Genomic DNA, 27,915 nt, shown 5'->3' with positions numbered 1-27,915 from the left:
GCTGAGGCTGAAGAGCCACATACAGCAGGGAAGCCCACACTGGGGATAGAGGCTTGGGAATGCCATGGCACAGGCAGTGGCCTCAGGGGCTGTGGCCTCAGGGGTGAGCCTGAGGCAAAGTCCTCCTAAGCAGCCAGCCAATTGGCTCAGACATGGATCAGCCTACAGCTAATCATCCACAAGCAAGCTTAATTTTGCTGGGTGTGACCAGAGATAAAAGAAGTAACAGTCTCAGTCATTTCATGGGAGCGGAGTGATAACACTCTGAAGAGAAACTGTTTAATTGAAGAAAGAATCCTTAAAAAGGAAAAAAATAAGCAAATTCTGAAGCATGGGTTAACTATCAAATGGGCACTTGTAGGTTGTCTCAGTTGTAAATGCTCTCACCAACAAACGGCTTCTGTCGACAGCAAGGAGCTTGCTGCAATACTCCTGGAGGAGAGGCAGTCACAGGCTTTAAATGTGGAAAATGTTGGTAACTCAGGAGAAAGAGCCAGCAAGACTGAAACCAACCAGTCCCAAACCACAGAAAGAAAAAAGTCAACATACTGTTTGTCACCATGTCACCACCAGCCTTGCTAAAGAGCACTCATTGAGTGCATGAGCCCCCAGGTGGCAGCTGAAATCCTCAGCAAACATGACACTGTATTTTATCACGGTGGCATCCCACCCCAAAGGGCAGCTGGAAGCAGTTTGTCAGGGAAAATTCAAGAAAGAGAATCCATATCTACTCAGGGCTTATACTAAACACAGTATCAAATAGAGGTAGTTGAGAAATTTAATTTCATTTGGTGGAGGGAGGGGGTGGGAGGGAGGCAGGGGATAATGACTGAACAGAGAGAGGGAGGGAGAAAAGAAAGCTTTGAATAAACAATCAATACTTGGCTGGACTTGTGCGAAGAGAGATGACTTGGTAGTTTTCCTCCTTGTTCTGTCCTAACTCATGCTCCTTACAACAGATGGGCTTGAGCCTGTGGAAGGCTGTGTTGCAAATCCACCCTACGTATGGACAGGAAACTTTTTTTATAGTGTTTGAGAGAAGTTCTTAAGTTCCTCTGCATACATCCATGAGGTTCCTACCCTTCTTCCTCACCTGAATGTATGACACTTTTGGACAAACTGTCATTACTTAGTGATTTAGATTACATCAAAGAGGTTGAAAGGAAGAAACCCACACTTCTCTGGAAACTCCTGGTTCAATGGGATGTCCTATTCCTTTCACCTCATTCCTTGTGTTGGCAAATAGCTACTTTGTGTCAAGGAAGTGGAGATACATTTGGAGTTTCTAGGAGGGTTTGGGGAAAATATATTTTTTAAATTACTAAAATGTAACATTGTTAAAGTGACTAAAACTATGTATTTAAATGTATATATGCACTTAGGGTAAGGTAGAGAGTTTGAGGGTGGGGAGACTAATTTTAGAGCCTACTTAGTGTTAGGTATTTTTGGAAATTATATTATTTAATCCTTACAACAATCAATGAGTCACCCATTATTTCCCACATTTTACAAAGAGAAGAATGGAGTCTCAGACTAACTTGTTTTCCAAAAATCATAAGCACCCTTCACATGGAGACTTGTCTTTTCATGAGACATTAGCTGCCATGATGATATCATTGTGTGAGGAATTTCTGCAGTTTAATGCTAACAGAATGAAATCTAATTTTATGATACATTTATTCGACTTTTTTTTTTTTTTTTTGAGACGGGTCTCACTCTCTCACCCAGGCTAGACTGGAATGCAGTGATGCCATCTCAGCTCACTGCAACCACTGTGGGCTCAAGCAATCCTCTCACCTCAGCCTCCCAAATAGGTGGGACCACAGGTGTGTGCCAGCATATCCAGCTAATTTCTTTTCTTTTTTTTGAGACAGTCTCGCCCTGTCCCCTAGGCTGGAGTGCAGTGGTGCTATCTTGGCTTACTGCAACGTCTGCCTCCCAGGTTCAAGCAATTCTCCTGCCTCAGCCTCCTGAGTAGCTGGGATTACAGGTGCGTACCACGCCTGGCTAATTTTTGTATTTTCAGTACAGACAGGGTTTCACCATGTTGGTCAGGCTGGTCTGGAGCTCCTGACCTTGTGATCCGCCCACCTCGGCCTCCCAAAGTGCTGGGATTAGGCGCGAGAGCCACCGCGCCGGCCTAATTTTTTTTGTATTTCTTGTAGAGACAAATGTTGCCCAGGCTTGTCTCGAACTCCTGAATTCAAGTTATCTGCCTACCTGTGTACGCCAAAGTGCTGGGATTACAGGCATGAGCCACCGTGCCAGGCCCATTTATTAGAATTTTAACCTCTAAACCTTGGATTAATGGTGATGGAAAGAATAAGACTTGGGGACCATTTTGGAGCTGACATTCGTGATGATTTCCTGTGATGTTCCTCCTGTAAATTTCAGTCGCCCTTAGCAAGTCACGAGTTGTAGACAACAGATAAATGCAGTGAAACGCTGCTTGGTAATTTGCTCTTTTGTTTTTGGCTTTGACAAAAATGGACACATTTTGGAAAAGCACAGAGATGCTCCCCTTTGATAAGAGTGAGAGGTGACAGCGTGCTCGCAGCCCTCACAGCCCTCGCTCGCTCTCGGCGCCTCCTCGGCCTTGGCGCCCACTCTGCCCGCGCTTGAGGAGCCCTTCAGCCCGCAGCTGCACTGTGGGAGCCCCTTTCTGGGCTGGCCGAGGCCGAAGCCGGCTCCCTCAGCTTTCGGGGAGGTGTGGAGGGAGAGGCACGAGCGGGAACCCGGGCTGCGCGCGGTGCTTGTGGGCCAGCTGGAGCTCCGGGTGGGCGTGGGCTCGGCGGGCCCCGCCAGCCCCCGCAGTGAGGGGCCTAGCATCTGGGCCAGCAGCTGCTGTGCTCGACTTCTCGCAGAGCCTTAGCTGCCTCCCCAGGCCTCCCCGCGGGGCAGGGCTCGGGACCTGCAACCTGCCATGCCTGAGCCTCACCCTGCTCCGTGGGCTCCTGTGCGGCCCGAGCCTCCCCGACGAGCGCCGCCCCCTGCTCCAGGGCGCCCAGTCCCATCGACCATCCAAGGGCTGAGGAGTGCGGGCGCACAGGTGCGGGACTGGAAGGCAGCTCCACCTGCAGCCCCGGTGCGTGATCCACTGGGTGAAGCCAGCTGGGCTCCTGAGTCTGGTGGGGACTTGAAGAACTTTTATGTCTAGCTAAGGGATTGTAAATACACCAATCAGCACCCTGTGTCTAGCTCAGGGTTTGTGAATACAGCAATGGACACTCTGTATCTGGCTAATCTAGTGCGGATGTGGAGAACTTTTGTGTCTAGCTCAGGGATTGTAAAGGCACCAGTCAGCACCCTGTCAAAATGGACCAATCAGCTCTCTGTAAAACAGACCAATCTGCTCTCTGTAAAATGGACCAATCAGCAGGATGTGGGTGGGGTCAGGTAAGAGAATAAAAGGAGGCTGCTCGAGCCAGCAGTGGCAGTCAGCTCCGTTTGATTTTTCACTCTTTGGCTCCACATTCCCTTAATGAGCTGTAGCACTCACCCAAAGGTTGGCAGCTTCACCGCTGAAGCCCTTGAAACCATGAACCCAACGAGAGGCAAGAACAACTCCAGACGCATTGCCTTAAGAGCTGTAACACTCACCGTGAATGTGTACACCTTCACTTTTGAAGCCAGCAAGACCACGAACCCACCAGAAGAAAGAAACTCCAAACACATCCAAGCAGCAGAAGGAACAAACTCCAGACACGCTGCCTTTAAGAACTGTGATACTCAGAGTGAGGGTGTGCAACATCACTTTTGAAGTCAGTGAGACCAAGAACCCACCGATTCCGGACACCAGCACGTTGCGTCCGGGTATAGACGTTTGGCACAATACTGCAAGGTAAACCTAACAAGGTAAGTTCTGAGATGTTACGTGAAAGATTCCCTCACCTTTGGAATTCTAAAGGGAGGGGACAGGCTCGGCATGGTGGCTCACACCTATAATCCCATCACGTTGGGAGCGTGGTGTGTGGATTATAGGAGGTCAGGAGTTTGAGACCAGCCGGGCCAACATATAATGAAATCCTACTTCTTCTTAAAAAAAGAAAATACAAAAATGAGCTGGGTGTGATGGCACATGCTTGTGGTCCCAGCTACTTGGGAAACTGAGGCAGGAGAATCATTTGAACCGAGGAGGTCAAGGTTGCAGTGACCCAAGATCATGCCCCTGCACTCCGGAGCCTGGGTGACAGAGCAAGACTCTCAAAACACGCACACAAAAAGTGAGGGGGCAGATGCAGGACTCCAACTAGCACAGGTATGTAGGATGACTAAAACAATTTCACGGATACATGAATCTCTCTTTTAACCCCCAGGGCTCGCTCATTCTAACCAAAAGCAGATCAGGAGCCATAAGGAATGAATAACTTGATTTTGATTTAATTCTGCAGGGACCGGTTAGACCTAAACACTCAGTTTTTGGCACTAGTGAGTTGTCTCAGTATGTGCCTAAAATAACGCCTTGATGTTTCCCTTAGATTTTTAAGTTGCCAAGAGCAGGGGCCAGGCTTATGTGTTGTTTGTGTGCCTTCGGACTCTCTCTACCCTGCTCTGTGGCTTGGGGTGCTGACAGGCGAGGACTCCATCAACAACCGCCTTCCTCCGCCTCGCAGTCAGATTCACCCAGTGGGAGGCACAGTGCTAGTCTGTAGGGTGGAGGAGAGGAGGGCTTGCCGCCTTCTGCTGGGTCGTGGTGAGTTCAGGTTGGACAGCCTCCTCTGCCTTATCAGGTGCTGGCAGCCCCCGCTCTTGCTAGCCCAGGATGCTGCTTTATTCATTGTTTTCCCTGACTATGCCCACACCTCTGTAAATAGCCTCTTTGTGACACTGTCGTCAAATTGCCCAGTTTGGCTGTACTGTCAGTCTCCTGCCTGGACCCTGACTGATTCCTGCTCCGCACGGTGCAGTCATCCTTGGTATCTGTTGGGGATTGGTTCTAGGACCCTAGGAATACCAAAATCCACAGATGCTCAAGTCACTGATATAATGGCATAGTCAATGCATATAACTACATTCTCCTGTGTACTCTAAATCATCGCTAAATTTTTAAATATCTACTGCAATGTAAATGCTATGTAAATAGTTATACTACATGGGTTTTAAATTTGTATTATTTTTATTGATGTATTATTTTTACTGCTGTTTTACCCCCAGATATTTTAGATCCATGGTTGATTGTATCCATGGATATGGAACCTATGGGTATGAAGGGCTGCGTGTACTTTATACACAGAAGGCATTCAATAAAGGCTGTTTAATTCAGTTAAAGGGAGTGGTCTTGATGATTCTGATATTTTCATTCAAAGACTGCTTATGCTAGGGTAATCAGTTGCCTCAGTTTGGTCTGTGGGGTGTTCCCAGGACTGTGGGCTTTATTTTGTTTATTTTTTGAGACAATGTCTCACTCTTATCACCCAGGCTGGAGTACAGTGGCACGATCTCGGCTCATTGCAACCTCTGCCTCGTGGGTTCAAGCAATTGTCATGCCTCAGCCTCCCAAGTAGCTGGGATTACAGGTATGCACCTGCACATCCAGCTAATTTTCGTATTTTTAGTAGAGATGGAATTTCACCATGTTGGTCAGGCTGGTCTTGAACTCCTGGCTTCAGGTCATCTGCCTGCCATGGCCTCCCAAAGTGCTGGGATTACAGGCATGAGCCACTGTGCCTGGTGTGAACTGTGGACTTTAAAACAGTTTGTTTTAAAACTGTAACAGTTCTAGATTAACCAGGATGAGTTGGTCACTGTGGCATGTACTCTTCTTAAAAATCTTTACTTGGTACTTGATGAACATTTTCTTATCTTTCAGAAGATTTCTGTGATCATATTTTAATTCGTTTTTGTGTTTTTTAAAATTTTTTCTTTGTTTTCTTGAGACAGGGTCTTGCCAAGTAGCTGAGGCTGGTCTCGAACTCTTTACCTTAAGCCATCCTCCCACCTTGGCCTCCCAAAGTGTTTAATTTTTTTGTTGAGATGGGGTCCTGCTGTGTTGCCCAGGCTAGTTGAACTGGCCTCAAGTGATCCTCCCCCAATTGGCCTCCCAAAGTACTGGGATTAAAGGTGTAAGCTACTGTGCCTGGCCTCTGAAGTTGTTTATTAAAAAATATTTCTCTGGCTGGGCGCAGTGGCTCATGCCTGTAATCCTAACACTTTGGGAGGCTGAGGCAGGCGGATCAAAAGGTCAGGAGTTCGAGACCAGCCTGACCAACATGGTGAAACCCCATCTCTACTAAAAATACAAAAATTAGCCAGGCACATGCCTATAATCCCAGCTACTCAGGAGGCTGAGGCAGGAGAATGGCGTGAACCCAGGAGGCGGAGCTCACAGTGAGCCGAAATCACGCTACTGCACTTCAGCCTGGGCAACAGAGCAAGACTCCATCTAAAAAAAAAAAACCCCAAAAAACAAAAACAAAAATTCTTAATTATGATAAAGTCTGTGTCTGAAACTATTCAGGTAAATTGCTGTGAAGTAGACAGAGCATGTATTGCCATTTTGTGTCTGAATCTTTTCACTCTCCAGGGAATTCACTCAAGGAAGAGTGAGACAGCAAGCAGTGACATGTAAGTGTTTCTTAGGAAGTTCTGGGCCAGGCATGGTGGCTCATGCCTGTAGTCCCAGCACTTTTGGAGGCTGAGGTGGGTGGGTCACTTGAGGCCAAGGGTGGATACCAGCCTGGCCAACAGGGCAAAACCGTCTCCGCTAAAAATACAAAAATTATCCAAGCGTGGTGGCACACACCTGTAATCCCAGCTACTAGGGAGGCTGAGGCATGAGAATCGCTTGACTCCTGGGAGTTGGAGGTTGCAATGAGCTGAGATCACGCCACTGCACTCCAGCTTGGGTGACAGTGCAAGACTCTGTCTTAAAAACAAAAGTGGAAAACACCTCTCCCCTCCCCCAAAAAAGTGCTCGCTTCGGCAGCACACATGTTAAAATTGGAAAGATACAGAGAAGATTAGCAAAATACATTCAATTTTTTTTAAAAAAAGGAAATAAGAGAAGGACAATGTGCATCATAGTGAAAAATAAGGTTGTTTGAATATGGTTCCTAGTTGAAAAAACGCTGTTAGGCATTTTAAAATAGTAGTTTATTGTTTCCCTATCCTTCCTGCGTATGGTAATCCTGAGAAATAAAAAGATATTGACATATTATGAAAAGCATACTTTATTAGTCTGTGTTACTATTTATTGGTATTTTTTAGCTCCTCAGAGGCAGATCAGTTGGGCAGAGGCAAATCAATGGGAAAGGAAAAGCAGCAATCCCCAAACCAAGCTAACGTTCTGAGAAAAAATCTTTATTTACGCTGTGGTAATAGTTGGAATAGAGTTCATTTTTACTAGAAATATGTTTATTAAATGATAATATTAACAGCTATCATACTGCTTCAGTAAATAGGCTACCTAGGAGAAGGAAATTTAATTGGGTTAAAAATCTACCATGATCCAAATGCTTTTCAATTCAAGATATTATTTTCCACCAGGAGAGCTTTTGACTGATGACTCCAGGAAGCCAGAATTTCAAATGTTATCCCTTTACTCCTGCCATTTAATACTAATTTTCTTGATTTACTTCTGCTCCCCAAATCATTATTTCCTTCTAGGAGTTGGACAAGTTATTTAAAGCAAATTAGTAATATTGGTTGTGGTTAAGTTAGAATTTAATAACTCATTTCAGGCATCTTAGGATGGCTCCCTTTGGTAGTATCTTTACATTTTCTATGGATGAAGTGAATGTTATTCATGGAAATGGCTGTTAATATTATTTTCCAAATATAAGACCTTATAAAGAATGTATGAAAGACATTGACCTGAGCATATTACATTTAATTCATTTCAACAAACATTTATTTCATGCCTACTAGGTGTAAGTGGATAATAGAAAATCTGATTTCACAACGGAAATGCACTAATCCAAACATCAAACTGGAAAGAAAGATCAGTCGTCGTTCATTCTGGTTAAGTTTTAAGAATTTTTCAAGACCACATTCCCCTTTTGCTTTGTAGCCTTGTGAAATTTGTAAGAATTTTTTGCACTCCTCCTCCCTCCAAAATTTGTAAGGTTTTGACTCAATGTTTACAAGTTTTTTCCTTCAGAGAAATGTGAGGACATGAAATAAGATCCCAGATTTTCCCAGGAAACTCTTTCTAGCTTCCACGGCTTGCCCACATATGCACTTTGCAAGGTTAGTTGGTGAGGTTTGCGATTAATAATGCAGTAAAGATTAATGGACTTAATAATTATTGGGTCATAATGTTGATTTGCTATAAGCATTGAAATGGACTACAGAGAGAAATACAGAGGCCGAAGGAGTGTGATTTTTGTTGTACACAGTGGGGATAATTTGGTCCAAAGCTGAGTTTTCTTTGGAGGCACAGATAAGTTTTTTTCTGTGTAATGGCCATAGAAGGTATTTTGGGGAAAGTGGCAAGAGATCTTGGAAATGCAAATTCTGGTGACTATTTCAATGAAGAGATGGTACTCATTAAAGATCAAGAAGATCTCTCATTATAGATGGGCAGAGTATCTGATTGTAATTCGAAATGATTCATCCTGGGTGCTAACGGTTGACTTTGAAGTCTATCAGCCAAGGATCAACCCCCATAATCGTTCTCCTGTCTTTGTTGTCTTCATTATAGCTTCATTCCTTGGCTCTGGAAGTCATTTTAATCTTCGTGAAAATGAGTCATAATTTTGAAAGCTCTAAAAGTGAATATTGTGTTGATTAGCTAATAGGCAACTAGTAGGCAGCTTAGGCCTTGCAGGAATGGGGGTCCAGATAGGTGTAGAGCTGGGAAAGGGGTACTACATGATGAGTGGGAAGTACTTAGAGGGAAGGGAAGGGAAGTCCACAGTTTAAATGACTTGATGTTAAATTTAAGGACAATATGTATTAATACCATTAACCACATCTTTCGACCTAGTAATCCTACTTCTATAAATGGATAGTAAGGAGAGATACCCAGATACATGCACAAGAGTATACATACGAAGCTGTTTATTATCACAGTATTATCTAAAAGTAATTTAAAAGTGGAAATAAACAGCCAGGTGCGGTGGCTCACAGCACTTTGAGAGGCCTAGGCGGGTGGATTACCTGAGGTCAGGAGTTCGAGACCAGCCTGGCCAACATGGCAAAACCCCGTCTCTACTAAAAATACAAAAAATTAGCCAGGTGTGGTGGTGCATGCCTGTAGTCCTAGCTACTGGGAAGGCTGAGACAGGAGAATCGTTTGAACCCAGGAGGTGGAGGTTGCAGTGAGCCGAGATTGTTACATTGCACTCCAGCCTGGGCAACAAAAGCAAAACTCTCTAAAAAGAAAGAAAAAAAGAAAAAAAAAAAACAATGGAAATAACCTGAATGTCTATCAATATAACCTGAATGTCTGTCAATAAACTGGAATACCCTGCAGGAATCTGAAATGATATGTATATGTCAAAAAAGGCCATCATACATAATCTAGTGAAAAAGAAAATAACAAAATTACAACATCCAATTTTTGTTTTTAAAAAATATGCAAATAAAAGTAGAATCAACACACAAATATTAATTTGCCTTAATTGCATTAATCAAATAGAAAAGTTTGGTACTATAAATGATATTACCTTTGGGTAGTGGGAATATGGATTAAAAAAAAACTTTTTTATACTTTTCAGATTAAGGAAACCATGGGGGCCGGGTATGGTGGTTCACACCTGTAATCCTAGCACTTTGGAAGGCTGAGGTGAGTGAATCACTTGAGATCAGAAGTTCGAGACCAACTTGGCCAACATGGTGAAACCCTGTGTCTACTTATAATACAAAAATCAGCTGGGCATCATGGCACACGTTGTAATCCCAGCTACTTGGGAGGCTGAGGTGGGAGAATCGTTTGAACCCAGGAGGCAGAGGTTGCAGTGAGCTGAGATCATGCCACTGCATTCCAGCTTGGGCGACAAAAACCAACCAAACAAATAAAAAACAGAAAAAAAAAAAAACACCACCACCAACGACAAAAAACTGGGCATTCTTAAAAATGAGAAAAAATGAAATAATAAATTATTTCCTGGTCTATGGCATAATACATAATCTATTATTGTAAATGTTTTAGGTATATTCAAAAAGAATGTCTGGGACCTGGTGCAGTGGCTCACACCTATAATCCTAGCACTTTGGGAGGCTGAGGCAGGAGGATTGCTTGAGGCCAGGAGACCAGCCTGGGCAGTATAGTGAGACACCATCTCTACAAAATATAAAATCAGCCACGTGTGGTGGCATGTGCCTACAGTTGCAGCTATTTGGGAGGCTGAGGGAGGAGGATCCCTTGAGCCCAGGGGGTTGAGGCTCTTGTGAGCCGTCCTGAGCCACTGCACTTCAGCCTATGTGATAGAGTGAGACTCTGTCTCAAAAAAGGAAAAAGAAAAAAACAAAATCTAACAGGGTGATGTCTGTGAAGACAATATAAAAAATACGAAAACAACAGAAAACAAAAACCTAACAAAACAACAAAAATCCCTTTCAATTTTTTAATTTTTTTTTTTTTTTTAGTGAGGGTCTTTGTTCTGTTGCCCAAGCTTCAGTGCAATGACCTGATCATAGCTCACTGTAACCTCAAACTTCTGGGCTCAAGTGATGCTTCTGCCTCCCACTTCAGCCTCCTGAGTGTCTGGGACTACAGGCGCGTGCCACTGTGTCCAGCTAATTTTTAATTTTTTTTAGAGATGGAGCCTCACATTGTTGGCCAGGCTGTTGCTGAACTCCTGGCCTCAAGAGATCCCCTCACCTCAGACTCCCAAAGGCCTTTAGCCACCGTGCCTGACCCTCTTTTCTTTTAAAAACTGAAATGCAATTTTGCCTAAGCGGAAGTCCCTTATGGTGGATCCTGGATGAGCCAGCTGCAGCAGAACGTCTGTTGGTAAGTTAAAAGCCCCAGCTGCACCAGGCTCTGGAAGCTGTAGGAATGGAAGCATCCCAGTAGCCGGAACAGGAATTAAGGAAATGAGGATAACCTCTTTCTTAAACTCCTTGGCTGAAGTGATCCTCCTGCCTCAGCCTCTTAAAGTACTGGAGTCTCAGGTGTGAGCCCCCCACCACTCCAGCCACGAAAACCTCTTCCAAGTGACTTTGGACCCCTTATATCCTACCCACCCTTTTCTTCCTGATCGCGGTCCCAGGTTCCCACTGCCTGCTCATGCTTCCTTTGAATGCCCTAATGACTTCAGACTCATCATTCCCAGAACTGACCTGAACCTCCACCAAGTCTTTCCTGATGAGATGTAATCTTTCCATCATTTGATTTTTCCATAGCTGTGTGTCCCTCTCTGGGGTGCCTATTTCATGCTACCTGTATGGTATCAATTTGAGCTCCTGTCTTTTTCGGCTTGCAAAATGAAAGCTCCTTGTCAGTGTCTTTGTCTTGCTCATTGCTAAACACCCTGAAGCACCTTGCTCCATGCGTTTTGTGCACCCAACACCATATACGGTAAATAAATGAAAGAATGAACAGATGATGACTTCAGGTTGCTAGCTCTCGTGGTATCTAGACTTGCTTGTTATTTCTTAGCAATGTAGAAAACCACTTTTACATTCTATCTGGCCCTGTCAAGAATTCAGGCATCCCTTAGTGAAGATGAGGCAAAAAAAAAAAAAAAAAAAAAATTATTGCTGCCTTCTCTGATACTTGTAAACACAGAGTGTAGGATGTGCTATCAATTGACTTGGAGGAAGTGGAAAATGAAAGGAAGCCAACGATGTCTCAGGTCATTAAAAGTTACTAAAGAAAGCAATAGGAGACACAAAAGTAACCACTGCAATAAAATGGAAGCTCTGGCTACAAAAAATTAATTTAGAGAAACCAGATAGGAGATTTAAAGAGAGTGAAAAAAGAGGAGAGCTTGCGAGAGAGAAGGTGTTGTCCGAACAGCTAGAGTATTATGACTGTGGAATACCAGAAAGCTTATGTTGAACAATTTCTGACTACCTGTTGGTAAAATCTTTTTTTTTTTTTTTTGAGACGGAGTCTTGCTCTGTTGCCCAGGCTGGAGTGCGGTGGCACGATCTTGGCTCACTGCAAGCTCCGCCTCTCGGGTTCACGCCATTCTCCTGCCTCAGCCTCCCGAGTAGCTGGGACTACAGGCACCCACACCATGCCAGGCTAATTTTTTGTAATTTTAGTAGAGATGGGGTTTCACCGTGTTAACCAGGATGGTCTTGATCTCCTGACCTCGTGATCTGCCCACCTCGGCCTCCCAAAGTTGCTGGGATTACAGGTGTGAGCCACCGTGCCCGGCCAGTAAAATCATTATTTTTAAATAAAAGGGGCCTCTCTAAGAATTCTGCCTACTACATCAGAACTAATTTGATTCCTGCAAGTTCTTACCGTTGTTTCTCTTCAGGAATAACTTTCGGGTTGGGCCCTCGTATTGCCAGTTTTTGTTCCTGCTTTTTCCCCAGGCTGGCCTGTGGCCTGCCTGAAATGCCGTAAAATTCTTTCGGAGGCTCCGTGTTCTCTGATTACCACCTGCAATTACAATCCCAACAAGAGCAATTTACTACAGTACATGGGAAAAAACCCAAGGCTTGTGGCATTTAATGACTTTCCCCAGGTCTACATTGAATTTGAGAGTGAGCCAGCATTTTGTGCTTGTGCAGAGGAAGCAATAAATATCAGTAAGCAGTGCATCAAAAGCAGCAACACGTTTAAAATGATAAGGAATAAAAAGCAATGTTTAAACTTGTCAAACTTACTCTTCTTTACCACAATGTATGTCAATATCTTGGTTACCTGCAATTTATAATGATGTATTACAATACATGGAGGAGTAAGCCAAGTGGCCTGACATTTATCATGAGGTTGGAAGGCTATAATTTGCAGTCATGAAAATGTGTCTGCATTACATCTTAAGGACCATCCCCTTTTGTTTTTCAGCTTTTCTAGTAGACTAGTGGACACACAGATGACAAGGAGGTGCGTCTTGTCCTCATGTGGTCTACAGTCTAGTAGGAAGACATAACAGACGTCTTATACAAAAGGTCTGAAAGCAGGAAGTAACCAAATACTTCAGTGGAGACAAGGAAGTGATTCATTCTCAGGTAGGGAGGGTGAGAGGGAAGGCACAGAGGCATGAGAAAGCACGATGCATTTTCAGAGGGGCGAGTGGTTGGGCGTGCCTATGCAGAGGGTTTATTGAAACATGCCATTGGAGATGGTGCTGGAAAGTCTATACCTTTTGGACTTTGTTTTGGAAAAATAAAGAACTGAAGTCATTTCCTTTGGCTTTTAAGACACAAAAGTGAAAAAGTCACATATAAATTTAAAACTATTTTAACTCATGTCATTTACAGCTGAGTGGAACCCTCACTCAGGTGGCGCATCAAGATTGCTGCTGTCAATACAGGCAACTGGGGTAACTGAGGCTTCTAAACCAGCCAGAACACTCATGGATTCTGTAGTAGTCAGTCCTCAAGTTTGCTGGGGAGCATGTGGTGTGACCCTAAAGGGAGAGCTTCATCCTCTAACTTACCTATGCATCCACACTGGGCTCCATATGAATGGCAGCTGGTCGTCTACCTCACAATTTAACTTGGGATCAAATGTGCTCTTTGTGGAAGCTGCCTTTAAGGCAGGGAATGTTCAGGGTAGCTGAAATCTGCAGAAGCTGGCAGTCTGGGAGCATGGTGCTTCAATCCAGGGCTGGCCAGCAGCAGTGCTGTGATGGGGGCCCAGGTGATCTTTGGTGTCCTGAACCATGATTATGTGTTTCTATTGAGAGCTTATTATATACCAGGCGTTGCACTGAGCATTGTACATGGGTTCTCAGATTTAATCTTCACAACAGTTCTGTGAGCAATAATCTAGAATCATTCTTATTTGGATGAGACACTGCAGTTCATAAAGGTTAACTTCTCCTAAGTAATAAGTGGTGGAGTTGGGCCTCGAGCCCAGGTGCTCTGATGTTGTCTCATCTTCCTTACTCTGTCAAAACTTGACTTCAGTGATGGCGTTAGAGAGACGTATTAATGCCAGGCGTAAATACCCACCGAGAGGCAGTGTGGTGCAGGGACATGGACTGTGGAGTCAGTCTATCCAACACACATGGGTTTGATCCTGGCCCCAAACCTCCCCTGTGTGGATGAATAAATGACCTAACTCTCCAACCCTCTGTGTTCACATCTGTAAGGTGCTGGTAACAGCCACACGTCCCATAAGCATGAGATGAAATGACATCTACAAAACTCCTGGCACACGGCATCCTCTCAATGTTAGCTGTGATTATTATCCACAAGGAGTTATGTGAGAATGTTCCTCCAGTGGGATATCTGTGATTTACCTATTAAATATTAGTTAAGCCAAAATAAATGAATCTAGGCCAGGTGTGGTGACTCACACCTGTAATCTCAGCACTTTGGGAGGCCGAGGCAGGCGGATCACTGGAGATCTGGAGTTTGAGACCAGCCTGGCCAAAATGGTGAAACTTCATTTCTAATAAAAATACAAAAATTAGCTGGGTGTGGTGGCCCACGCCTGTAATCCCAGCTATTTGGGAGGCTGAGGCAGGAGAACTTCTTGAACCCAGGAGGCAGAGGCTGCAGTGAGCTGAGATTGTGTCACTGCACTCCAGCCTGGGCAACACAGCAAGATTCTGTCTCCAAAAAAAAAAAAAAAAAGAATCTAAATGATAGAAGTTTTAAGACTGTATTCAGTTTTTAATTAAGTCATACTGAAATGCCTGCTTGATTGTATGAAATTCAAATAATACAGATAGAGTCAAGTTGTCTTTAGTCACCCCCATGGAATTTGACTTTTCGTCAGTTTCATGGGGAGCCCTGACAAAGAGCAGAGCGGCCTTCTCTTGGCATCTGGAAATTTCCCACGTAGGCTGCGGCCTGCGTCTTGGGGACCTTTCTAGCCTATGGCTCCAGGATCCTCCTCCCGCCGCTCCTATTGACAGCATGATTGGGAATCGCAGGTGCGAGGAAGGAGATGCCGGGTAGAGCAGAGAAGCACGAGATCCAGGGAGGCAGGTTCCAGCTCTGCTCTGACCCAACTGGCTGTGTGATTGGAGCCCTCACTTAATGATTGTGAAATGAGGGTTTGTAACTAGAGAATTGTCAGGGCCATTTTCAAAGAGTCATTTTGCTCGACCCCCTCTTGTGGTCTCGGCTCACTGCAGCCTCGACCTTCTGGGCTCAAGCAATCCTCCCACCTCAGCCTCCCAAGTTCCTGGATCTACAGGTGCATACCACCACACCTCGCTAATTTTTGTATTTTTTGTAGAGACGGGGTCTTGCCATGTTGGCAAGCCTGGTCTGAAACTCCTGGCCTCAAGTGATCTGCCCACCCCAGATGCAGGAATGGTGAGCCACATCCACAGTGCCCGGGCTCACATACTTGGTAAATGGCAGAGTGAAGGCTGGAAAGAACCCCTTCCTGCTAGTTCTCCTGGCTTGAACGTCTGTAGCACGTGAGTCGTGAATGCTTTGCTTTGTCATCCAGTTTCTCATAAATGGGAGCCATTTAAAGCTCTGAAATTATCTCGTTCTAACAGTCCCAATCTCCTCTTGGGGACTAGCAGAGTGGTTCCAGGTGTGAATGGGGGTATACATGATATTGAATATCCAAGTATGGAAAGACACAGGGCATGAGAGTACCCACCATCCGCAGCTGTCCCGTCACAAGTGTCCTTACGGCTTGTGCCCGGGTGGGAGGTGGCCCTCCCCAGCCATGGCTGCTGTGGACTGCTAATCAAAGCCTTAATTGCTGCAGGTGGGAACAGCGGCCACCTGTGTGGGCCCAGCCCCTGCTGTCTTTCTCACTGCCCTGGCCGCTGTCACCCTTTCTACCTTCAGTTTGGGAACCTTGGCAACAGCCTTGCCCAGGAAGAAATCCAGGGGGAATTCCTGGTGTCTCTGCACCTCATGGGGATGGAAATCACTTTAATATCTGTCGATGACTTGGGATTATTGCTGGAGTGCAGAATTCTAATTCTTTCATGAACATGTGCTCCTAGCCTGAATTCCAGAGCCCCTGTCAGCCTCTCTACCCAAGAGGCGCTCTTTCCTGCCTGCCCTGGCTTCACATTGGTTTATAGAGGTTGCTTTTCCCCCAAATTGGTGAAACCTTCTGCTTCTACTTAACTGTTATATATTTTTTCTTTTTCTTTCATTTTTGTTTCTTTGTGACAGTCTTGCTCTGTCGCCCGGGCTGGAGTGCAGTGGCATGGTTATGGTTCGCTGCAGCCTCAACCTTCTGGGCTCAAGCGATCCTCCCACCTCAGCCTCCCAAGTTCCTGGATCTACAGGTGCATACCACCACACTGCAATACTTTTTGTATTTTTTGTAGAGATGGGGTCTTGCCATGCTGGCCAGCCTGGTTTCAAACTCCAGGCTTCAAGTGATCTGCCCACCCCAGCCTTCCAAAATGTTGGGATTACAGGCATGAGCCACTGTGTCCAGACTGCTTTTTTCTTTTATACTCGCTTGGTGGTCTGCCCTCCTGTAGCCTCAGCTGAAGCCTCTTCCTGCCCAATTTAGAGCCATAGTTCCTCTGTTTAACCCAGAAGACAAACTCAGCCTTTGGTGTGTATATCAGCAATAAGTACAGAAATGTCCGCCACCCACCTCCCTCACAAGGAATGACTCTTCAGGGAAGGACTTTCAGAAAAAAAAAAAACCCCAGCATCTGAATTGCCCTGAGGGCTGTGGTTCTGTGCTGTTCTCTGGGCTCTGCCACCAAATACAGCAGCTGAGTGACCTACCACTGAGAAAGACACAGTTCATAAGACTAAGAGAGAAAGGTCAGGGTAAAGGGCCTTCTGTCGCTCCTGAGGGGGGAATCAGAGGAGAGAACGAGGAAAACAGATGGCTGTGAATAAGCAACCAGAGAAGAGCCTTGAGGTTGCTGGATTTGGGTCAAGGTGTGCGACTTCCCTGTAAGTCACTGAACCTTCTTGTTTCTTCGTTTACTCTGTGGCAGGAGAGGGTTAGGTTAAAGGGCCTCCTCTGGAAAAAGCATTCAATTAGCAAACCGTTTCTCCGCAGGGTTAGAGACCAGGGTTGTGGCCCCAGAATCTTAGCCACGGTCCCTGTTCTCGGGGTATTTGTGATCTTAGAGAGACAAGTGCATGGACTGGTGGTGGGGATAAGTCCATTGTATTGGATTTTGTGCCGACTCGAAGGTCTTATTTCTTTTATAGTATATATTTGAAGTGTGCAGCATGGTGTTTTGCAATACATTAAATCCATAGTGAAATGAATACTACAGTCAAGCAAATTAACATATCCATCTCCTGACAGTTACCTTTGTGTGTGTGTGTGTGTGGTGAGAACACCTGAAATCTACACTCTTCGCCAATTTCCAGCATTCAATACAGTGTTATTAGCTATGGTCATCATGCTTATTTCAACCACAGGGATTTAGAAAGGGATGATAGCAGTGGTCTGGGAAGCTTTGAGGAGGAGGGAATAGCTTGGAAGGATGGTTAGAATGTGAGTAGGGGAGGGGAGAAGGGAAACATCCAGGTGCAAGGAGCAGAGAATAAAGACAGGAGCACAGCGTGCCTGTGGGACCTGAAGGAGCCTTGGAGCAGAGGCACCTGTTGGAAGAAGTAGCCGAATAGATTGGATGGGCCTGTGAAACGAGGCCCTGAAAGCCACTGGGTTCCTCCCTCCCTCCCTGTTTTAGTGGTTTCGAGATAAAACTGGTCAAATTAAAAGGGACTAAAAAAGCAGTGGTTCTCAATCCTGGTGGCACATGAGAAAATTAAGGATGCTGGACTCCCTCTCCAGAAATTCTCATGTAATTGGTCTGGGAAGGGGATCTAAATGTAATTTCCTTCCTTCCTTCTTCCTTCCCTCCCTTCCTCCCGCCTTCCCTTCCTCCCTCCCGCCTTCCCTTCCTCCCTCCCGCCTTCCCTTCCTTCCTCCCGCCTTCCCTTCCTCCCTCCCTTTCTCCTTTCTTTCCTTTCATCCTTCTTTTGATCCTTCCTCTTTCTTTCTGCAGAGCAGCAATCAAAATGGAAAAGAACATAAAGAGATTTGTTTTGTTTTGTTTTTTGAGATGGAATTTCACTCTTGTTGCCCAAGCTGGAGTGCAATGGCATGATCTCGGCTCACTGCAACCTCCACCTCCCGGGTTCAAGCGATTCTCCTGCCTTGGCCTCCTGAGTAGCTGGGATTACAGGTGCATGCCACCACGCCCAGCTAATCTTTTGTATTTTTAGCAGAGACAGGGTTTCACTATGTTGGCCAGGCTGGTCTTGAACTCCTGAACACAGGTAATCTGCCCGCCTCAGCCTCCCAAAGTGCTGAGATTACAGGCATGAGCCACCGTGCCCGGCCAAAGAGATGTTTTAAGGGGAAAAAATGCTAGCTATCTTGAATAATGAAACATAGCTGAATTAAAGAAGAAATTCTATTCATTTCTTTAAAATATTGGTTGAGCACTTACCATATGCCTCACACCGAATCGAGCTAAGGAAAATCAGAGGTTAAGACCTTTGTCCTGTCTTCAAGGAGTTTATATGTAATAGGTGACAAAGAAAATAACCACAATATGAGAAGAATATGAAAGCTGGCTTAAGGGTAATTTTTTTAAAAGGTGTAAATATATAGAGAATAGAGAGACAGAGGTTCCCTCTTGAGGAGAGAGTGAAGGACACTCTACAGAGGTACCACTTAGCTGCAGTTTGAAGCCTGGGGAGGTTTTTGGCAGGGGAGCTGGGGGAAGGGACCCTCACATGAGAGTCATCACTAGGTGTAAGAGAAGCCATAAAAATGGCTGGGTGCAGCTGGGTGTAATCCCAGCACTTCGGGAAGCCGAGGCAGGCGGATCACAAGGTCAGAAATTCAAGACCAGCTTGACCGACATGGTGAAACCCCGTCTCTACTAAAAATACAAAAATTAGCCAGGCGTGGGGTGGTGAGTGTCTGTAATTCCAGCTACTTGGGAGGCTGAGGCAGGAGAATTGCTTGAACTCGGGAGGCGGAGGTTGCAGTGAGCCAAGATCACGCCACTGCACTCCAGCCTGGGCAATAGAGTGAGACCCTGTCTCGAACAAACAAACAAAATGACTGGGTGCAATGAATAGCAGAATTAGTGCGTAGTGACAAACGGCCTTATCCCTAAGAAGCATGAGGCGTATGGAAAGGTTGGAGAAGGTGGATTAGTGCTAGAAAAGGTTAGAAAGGTGAGTTTATTTTTAAAACTGTTAACTAAAAAAAAGTTAATATTTTGTTCTTTTTTTTGTTTGTTTGTTTGTTTGTTTAAGACAGGGTCCCACTCTGTCACCCAGGCTGGAGTGCAGTGACGTGATCTTGGCTCACTGCAACCTCTGCCTCCTGGGTTCAAGCGATTCTTCCTGTCTCAGCCTCCCAAGCAGCTGAGACTATAGGCACATGCCATGACACCCCGCTAATTTTTGTATTTTTAGTAGAGATGGGGTTTTGCCATGTTGGCCAGGCTGGTCTTGAACTCCTGACCTCAGGTGATCCACCATCTTGGCCTCCCAAAGTGCTGGGATTACAGGTGTGAGCCACCGTGCCCAGCCTATTTCTTGACCTTAGTGGTGGTTATATGTCTATAAGTATTGCTTTAAATATGCATATAAGATTTATAAACTTTATTCATGTAAATTATATTTCACAGTTTAAAAATGTTTAAGGAACAGTATAAAATCAAAATAATCATAAACATATAACACCTAACAATACAATCTTGAACTATATCAGATACATAGAAAAAATTCAAAAATTAACAGTTGCAGTTAGAAACGTTCATTCATGGATATGAATGGGCAAAAATACAATTAAAAATATATGGCTGGGTGTGGTGGCTCACAGCTGTAATCCCAGTACTTTGGGAGGACAAGGCGGGCAGATCACTTGAGACCAGGAGTTTGAGATCAGCCTGGACAACATGGTGAAAACCCATCTTTACTAAAAATACAAAAGTTAGTCAGGCATGGTGGCACGGACCTGTAGTCCCAGGTACTTGGGAGGCTGAGGCATGAGAATTGCTTGAACCCTGGAGGTGGAGGTTGCAGTGAGTCAAGATCATACCTGGGTGACAGAGCAAGATTCTGTCTTAAATATATATATATATATATATATATATATATACACACAAAATATATGTACACAACATAAACAGAAAACATGCTTTTGATTATACCTAAAACATTTGCAATAATAGATCACATATTAGGCCATACAGGAAGCTTCAGTAAGTTCCAAAGAATGAATCTCATTCTGACAATGTTTTCCAACTACACTGCCATTACAGAATTAATATTTTTAAAAAGATGGCTAAAATAAAGTCCTGCTTATTTAGAAACTAGATAGCACACTATTAAATAACATTTGGACTAAAAAAAAATAGAACTGAATAAAATACTGCATGATTGAATTTGTACACATCTAAAGCAGTACTTAAAGGCAAATTTATAGTCTTAAATACATTAATGAACAAAAAAGTTAAAAACAAATGAGGTTTCCTAATAAGATATTACCTCACACCCACTAGGATGGCAACTATAAAAAAACCAGAAAATAACAAATGTTTTGAGGATCAGCTTAACTTTTAAATTAGGTGCTATCTGCATATGATAAAATGCACACATTTTAGAAGTCTGATTTTTTCAGGTCTTGAATGCCCAGGTGAGGGATTTGGATGGCTGGAGGTCATACAATACAGTAAAAAGTTTAACAGACAGCCGGGGGCTGTGGCTCACACCTGTAATCTCAGTACTTTGGGAGGCCGAGGAGGGCGGATCACGAGGTCAAGAGATCAAGACCATCCTGGCCAACATGGGGAAACCCAGTCTTTATTAAAAATACAAAAAATTAGTGTGGTGGTGCATGCCTGTAGTCCCAGCTACTCGGGAGGCTGAGGCAGGAGAATCGCTTGAACCCAGGAGACGGAGGTTGCAGTGGGCCAAGATTGTACGCCACTGCACTCCAGCCTGGCGACAGAGCGAGACTCTGTCTCAAACAAAAAACAAAAAACAGACTTGGCATTGAATTACAGTTTAGTCATTTGCTCACTATGTAATCTTCGACAAATGACTTGAGCCTCAGGGCCTTATTTCCTCATCTCCAGTGGTGACAGGAATACACCCCTGGGGAATGTGGAAAAGGATCAAATAACGTATTGTATGCAATGTATACCTCTTCTTGGATATTTGACTTCATGGAATGCATCTTTTCCTTAAAAAAACCTGACTGAGGCCCTTATTATAGAAAACACCTGGCTGTTGGTGCCTCCATTTTATCTTCCAACTCTGGTCTCCATCCTGAACACTGTAACCAAGTTAGTCTCTGTTCAGCATTGCCTTCACCATTCTGTTCCTTCCACAAAAGCTTTTGGCGAGTCCCCACTGGCCTGAGGTGAAAATCTGAATGCCTTAGATTAGAGTTCAAGGCCTTCCGAAGTCTGTTCTCAATCTGCTTTGCCATTCTCTGCTCCTCTATATTTGTAGTTTTATTTTATTTATTTATTTTAAGACAGTGTCTCACTGTCACCCAAGCTGGAGTGCAGTGGTGCCATCTCGACTCACTGCAGCCTCTGCCTCCAGGATTCAAGCGATTCTTGTGCCTCAGCCTCCAGAGTAGCTGGAATTACAGGCGCACACCACCACACCTGGCTAATTTTTGTAATTTTTTTAGTAGAGACAGGGTTTTACCATGTTGGCCATGCTGGTCTCAAACTCCTGACCTCAGCTGGCCTTGGCCTCCCAAAGTGCTGGGATTACAGGCCTGAGCCACCACACCTGGCATAATTGTAGTTTTAGAACTCTTAAATTCTCTATAAATTGTGATGTGGCAAAAACCAAACGAATGAAAAGAAAAAAAAAAAAAAAACCAAACCCAAACTCTTATAAAGTTACAGAACCCAGAGCTCTTTGTTCAAATGGAATCTCTTGTTCAAAAGCATTGCAGCTCCATCCATAAGGCATATGAGAGTGAAGCTTTTGGTTGAAGCCGGGATAAGGGTCCCGGATTGACTTCCTCTCCCCTCCCATTTCCTCCTTTCCATTCCTACCTGCTTAGTTCCCTGACATGAGTCTCTTCAGGATATTGTTTGAAACCCATTGCCTTCCGGGAATGTCCTGAGGTAGAAATAGGTCCTCTCTCCTCAAGGAACAAGGGGTCACTGAACTCCATGTGTGTTACCCTCCACTGGGCCTCTTGCCTGACCCTCCTCTGGTGGTTTGCTCATCAGTCAGGGACTCCGCCTCATAAAAGGCTCCCTCTGTGATGTAATGTTAACATGCTTAGCTACACCTCTGGCATGAGTACAACAGCAATTTTAATCATATGCCTTTTTGTAGCAGCCTTCAAGCAGCCGAGGGTATCATAACAAATCACAGCCCCATGAAAACAGTTTAATGGGACTGTCTGATGTGGTACAAGCATTCCCTTGGTCTGATTTCACCTAGAAAATCTTGTGTCAAGAGCAGTGGTTTTCAACCCTGCAGATGGGGCCTTGGAACTTGTGTTTGCAGATAATCCCCTGAGTTCAGAATCAGTAGCACGGGCACTAGAAAACAGTTAAGGAGAATGGAAATTTTGAGTTGAGTGCAGAGGTGCAGGGAGGATGGTACACTCAGGGATGAGAATATGTGCTGTACTTCATGTGGATATTTTCTCATATGAAGGAACAGAAGAGTGGAAAGTACAGAAGAAGTAGGTTTTCAGGGGGTTGTCTTGCTTTCAGTTTTGAGCAGATGGAGTTTAAAACACCCGTGGGCCAATGAAGTGCAGATTTCCAGTAGGTAGTTGGAAATTTGAGTCTGGGACTCGAGTGAAGGGAGGGGTGAGCCGATAAAACAGGATCATCTGTATGAAGGAGAGAGTTGAAGGTGTAAAATGAGTGAGTTTTTTAAGGAAGAGAGGAGAGCCTTGTGAAATGCCTATGTTTAGTTTCCAGAGGAAGAGAGTAGAGTGAGTAAAGGAGATGGGAGATGTGGCCAGAAAGGAACAACAGAAGTTCACCTGCCAACTCACAGGGAGGGAAGAGCTTCTAGGAGTAGGAGGTGGGTGGGTGGCCACTGGGGTGTGATATGGTTAGGCTTTGTGTCCTACCCAAATCTCATGTTTTCTTTCTTTTCTTTTTTTTTTTTTTTTTTTTTGAGATGGAGTCTCATGCTGTTGCCTAAGCTGGAGTGCACTGGTGCGATCTCTGCTCACTGCAACCTCCACCTCCCAGGTTCAAGAGATTCTCCTGCCTCAGTGTCCTGGGTAGCTGGGATTACAAGCACCTGCTACCATGCCTGGCTAACTTTTGTATTTTCAGTACAGATGGGGTTTTGCCATGTTGGCCAGGCTGGTCTTGAACTCCTGACCTCAGGTGATCCATCCACCTCGGCCTCCCAAAGTGCTGGGATTACAGGCATGAGCCACTGTGCCCGGCCAAATCTCATTTTGAATTGTAATCTTCAGATGTCAAGGGAGAGAAGTGATTGAATTGTGGGAGTGGTTCCCCCATGCTGTTCTTGTGATAATGAGTGAATTCTCACGAGATCTGATGGTTTTATAATGGTAGTTTCTCTTGTGCTCTCATACAGTCTCTCTCTTGCCTGCCGCCACGTAAGATGAGGCTGCTTCTCCTTCTGCCGTGACTGTACGTTTCCTGAGGCTTCCCAAAACATGTGGAATTTAAATCTCTTTTCTTTTCTTTATAAATTATCCAGTCTTGGGCAATTCTTTATAGCAGTGTGGAAACGGACTAATACAGGGTGAATGTTATTAACTACAGTTCCTGGGGAGGATAAAAGGTGAGAAGCAGTCAGGACTTTGGAATTCAGGATCACCTTGCAGTATGTATCATGTGGATGGGTGGTTTTCATGGGCTTGAGAGCTGAGTGGGAAGTGAGAAGTCTCCTTTCTCTTCCTGGGACTTCATGGAGATCATTTCAATCTGATAAGTCTCCTGACCACGTTCCTACTCTTGCTTTATATAGAAAATATTATTTTTAAGAAGTCTGGCTGGTGCGGTGGCTCACGCCTGTAATCCCAGCACTTTGGGAGGCTGAAGTGGGTGGATTACTTGAGGTCAGGAGTCTGAGACCAGCCTGGCCAACATGGCAAAACCCTATCTCTGCTAAAAATACACAAATTAGCTAGGGTGTGGTGGTGCGCACCCATAATCCCAGCTACTCTGGAGGCTGAGGCATGAGAATCGCTTGAACCCGGGAGGTAGAGATTGCACTGAGCCAAGATTGTGCCACTGCACCTCCAGCCTGGGCAACAGAGCGAGACTCCTTTTTTTTTTTTTTTGTGAAAGAGCATGCTTTATTGGGAAGCAGACTGCTGCACAGTGACCAACAGACGAAGGCCACCCAATGGGCACTTACACATTGTACTCCAAAAGACACAGGATGTTTTTCTAATAAAAATCACTGGGAACGGGGATTCCTCTGGGCAGTTCCCCCAACCTCATCCCTTTCAGGGATTGCGAAATCTCCCAACCATTTTCCTGATGGCAGCTGTGGTTCACTAGAGAAACAGCCCCTCAGGGGTGCCTTCCTGTTTCTTACAAAGAACAATTTTCTTAAGATTTTTTGAAGTCTTCATTTGTTACTTGCATTCTACGTTCTCTTAAAGCCATCAGACCAGCTTCTGTAGATTGCCTTGATGTTGGCACCAGAGAGGTCATCTTTGGCCATGATCAAGTTGTCCAGGGTTACATCATCTGCCAGCATCATCCTGCTTGTGTGAATCTGAAAGATGCACTTCTTAGTCTTTTCATCAGGCAGGGGGAGCTTGATCTTCGTGCCAATGCGGCCTGATCTGATAAGTGCTGGATCCAAAGTTTCTATTTGGTTTGTGGCTGTGATATCTTTCGCATCTCCCCGAGAATCAAATCCATCCAACCGATTCAACAGTTCCAACATTGTTCGCTGGATTTCTCTCTCACCACCAGAATTTGAGTCATATCTTTTTGTCCCAGTGGCATCAATTTTGTCAATAAACACGATGGATGGTGCATGTTCTTCAGCAACTTGAAACAATTCCGTTACAAGTTTGGGCCCATCACCTAGGTACTTCTGAATAAGTTCAGAGCCAACCACTCTCAAGAAAGTGGCTGAGGTTTGGTTTGCTACTGCTTTGGCTAACAAGGTTTTAACTGTGCCAGGTGGACCATAGGGAATGACCCCCTTAGGAGACTTTATACCCATCTCTTCATAATATTCAGGATGGGTGAGAGGAAGTGCCACAGATTCCTTAATTTCCTGAATTTGATTGTCCAACCTCCCAGTATTGGCATAGGTCTCCTGGGCGACCTTTTCCACCTTCATCACTGTGACCAGGGGATCCATGTCATCCATCAGCACCCCTCTCACGGCATGCACCTTGTGGTTGAGCAGCCAGTTTCCAGCAGATCCTTGTCTACAAATGAAAGAATGCTGACATAGTGTTCTGAGCCCACAGATGTAGACACGATGGCATGATTGTCATCGATGATCTCTTCCAAGGTTCCTACTGACATCGGGGTCCCCTCAGATCATCCACCTTTGATCTTTCCTCCTCTTGCTTTTCTTCTAATGGTTTCATTTGTTCCCGATTTCTTATGAATTCTTCCTCCATGAGAAGATAGTCCTTAATTCTCTCTAACTTCAGTAATTTTAACCAGCACTGAGTGTGAGGTGTCATCAGTGGCAGTTTGCTGGCAACATCTGATCCCTTTGTTTTCTTCTTTTTCCCCACTCCGGTTGGTACAGGAGGTTCGTATTTCTTTTTCTTGTCCTTGTCATCCTTCTTGCCACCTCCAGGACCATGACCACCACTCTGAGTTTGACCCATCTCGCCTTGGCCACTTGAGCTCGAGACTCTTAAAAAAAAAAAAAAAAAAAAATCCAATTACTCAACAAAGACTGATTAAGCCTAGAATCACTGATTATTATGATTCTTAAAGTTGAGGCCCTTCAAAGGTGAGGTTTAACTTGTTTGGTGTGGAAGAAATTTTGCATTGAAGAAGAGATTCTTCAACCTTTTAAACCCTTGCAAGTAATTGAGTTTCAGAACCTGTCATTGCTAAATCCCTGTGAGGGCTTTGATTCTGAACCTTTTAAAAGCGATCTTCAGAGGGCCATCTTTTTGGTGTATTCCTGCTAGTGAGAGAGGGACAGTCTCCAGGAAGCTCAGAATGTCGCAGTTGTCCAAACAACCTACCAAAGCTTCCGACAATGGATTCAGAGTGAGATGGTTCTGTCATAGGAATGTGAGATAGGTTTGTTTTCAGTGTCATTTTCTAACTATTGATAACTTGATCTTTTTTCTTGCTTGCTTTTTTTTTTTTGAGATGGAGTCTCTCTGAGAGATAAAATTATCTCTGAAAGAGAGGGAAATAGAGACTGCTTCAAAATAACATACTAATATTTTTACTAGCAACAGAACTGCTAAATGAAATTTTAGATTGCTCTGCAGAAGTATGCCACCAAGCATGCATAAAGTACTAACTTCAAAGTCTCTAGAAGGAGCTCTTTCCTTTGGATGGTTATTTACAATATTACTAGTTTTATTTACTTTAGTTTGTTTTCAGTTCCAGGATTTGCTTCATTTTTTTTTCAGTACAGTTTAAGTTTATTATTTGAGTATGTAAAAATCTTTGCATGGTTTAAAAATTAAAACTATATGAAAACATATACTTAGAGAAGCTTGTCTCTAATCTCTTCTTTTCGATTCTGCCCCTCTCTCGTAAATAATCATTTTTTGCTTGTTTGTTTTTATCTTTTATTACAAAAAACTGCTCCTTGCAGAGTAGGGCTAACTCGCAGGTCATGTGTCCAGAGTGGACTAGGTAGTCATTTTTATTGGTTTCTAAGTTATTCTTTTAATGTTTCTTTTTATAAATAAAGGCCACTTATATGTGTTTATTACTGTTATATTATACTATTATTTAATAGCACTATATTATATATTTTTTCTTTTTTAAAATAAAAGGCTGTTAATCTCATTATTCACCATGAATTTTTCACTGAACACACACTGAGGATCACACCATATCAATGGATAGAATTTTTTCATATACTTTACGACGGTTCCCTACTTCACTATGTTGAATGTACTATTGTTCCAAATTTATAAATATTTATGTTATTTCCAATCTCTTGTTATTTCAAATAATGTTGCAATAATAACCTCATACTTTAGTCATTTCATTTATGTGTGGGTATGTCTTTAGGACAGAATTGAAATTGTGTGGTTGGTTGTGTTAACATTTTCATTTTTTTCTTGCCTTCTCATTCTTTTTCTTTAACATTTAAAATTATCAAATAACTTATATCTACAGAAGAGTATATGATATACATGCAAACTTGAATGAATACTAGCCCACATTCACAGCTTTGGAATAACACACTACCAATATCCTTGAAGCCTCCTGTATAACCCTTTCTGATAACACCCCTGCCTCTTCCTACCAGAAGTAGTGATTTTCCTGAACTCTGTGTCAACTGCTTCCTGTATTTTCTTTACATTTATTTATATATACCTATGTATCTCCAAATATATATATACCTAGGTACCTCCAAATATATATATATATAGTACATATATATGTGTATGTCTCCAAATAATATTGTTTAGTTTTAAACTTATATAAATAAAATCATACTGTGTATAGCCTGTTGTGAGTTATTTTCATTCAACATTATTTTTGCAATGTATCCACACTGATATGTAAAACTATAAGTTATTCATTTTCATATCTGTGTAGTATTCTCTTGATTATATATCACTTACTTATCCATGCTACCCTTGATAGATATTGGGTTGTCTTTCATTACAAACAGTACTGCAATAAGTATCCTTGTATGTATTTGTGGTTTGCATATCCAACAGTTTCTTTTTTTTTTTATTATACTGTTTTAGGGTACATGTGCACAAAGTGCAGGTTAGTTACATATGTATACATGTGCCATGTTGGTGTG

At 43.8% G+C, this 27,915-nt stretch overlaps 1 protein-coding gene and 1 pseudogene across 1 annotated transcript in view; both read right to left on the bottom strand.

Annotated features, from left to right (window-relative positions):
• The window catches only part of CDYL (chromodomain Y like), a 253,277-nt gene extending 231,099 nt beyond the window's left edge, over positions 1 to 22,178 (bottom strand). Inside the window, exons 1-2 of the mRNA XM_054493303.2 lie at positions 22,023 to 22,178; positions 12,362 to 12,502 (exon numbers count right to left, since the gene is read on the bottom strand). The gene's annotated coding sequence lies outside the window, so the exon portion shown is untranslated. The remainder of the gene's footprint in view (positions 1 to 12,361; positions 12,503 to 22,022) is intronic.
• A 2,300-nt stretch (positions 22,179 to 24,478) lies between these two features.
• Positions 24,479 to 25,801, bottom strand: LOC129039499 (26S proteasome regulatory subunit 4-like; annotated as a pseudogene).
• Between the last annotated feature and the right edge of the window lie 2,114 nt (positions 25,802 to 27,915).

This window comes from Pongo pygmaeus, chromosome 5 (genome assembly GCF_028885625.2).
Source record: "Pongo pygmaeus isolate AG05252 chromosome 5, NHGRI_mPonPyg2-v2.0_pri, whole genome shotgun sequence".
Classification (NCBI taxonomy): Eukaryota; Metazoa; Chordata; class Mammalia; order Primates; family Hominidae; genus Pongo; species Pongo pygmaeus.
Note: the sequence above shows the minus strand (reverse complement) of the source record. Positions and strands in the feature narration are given on the sequence as shown.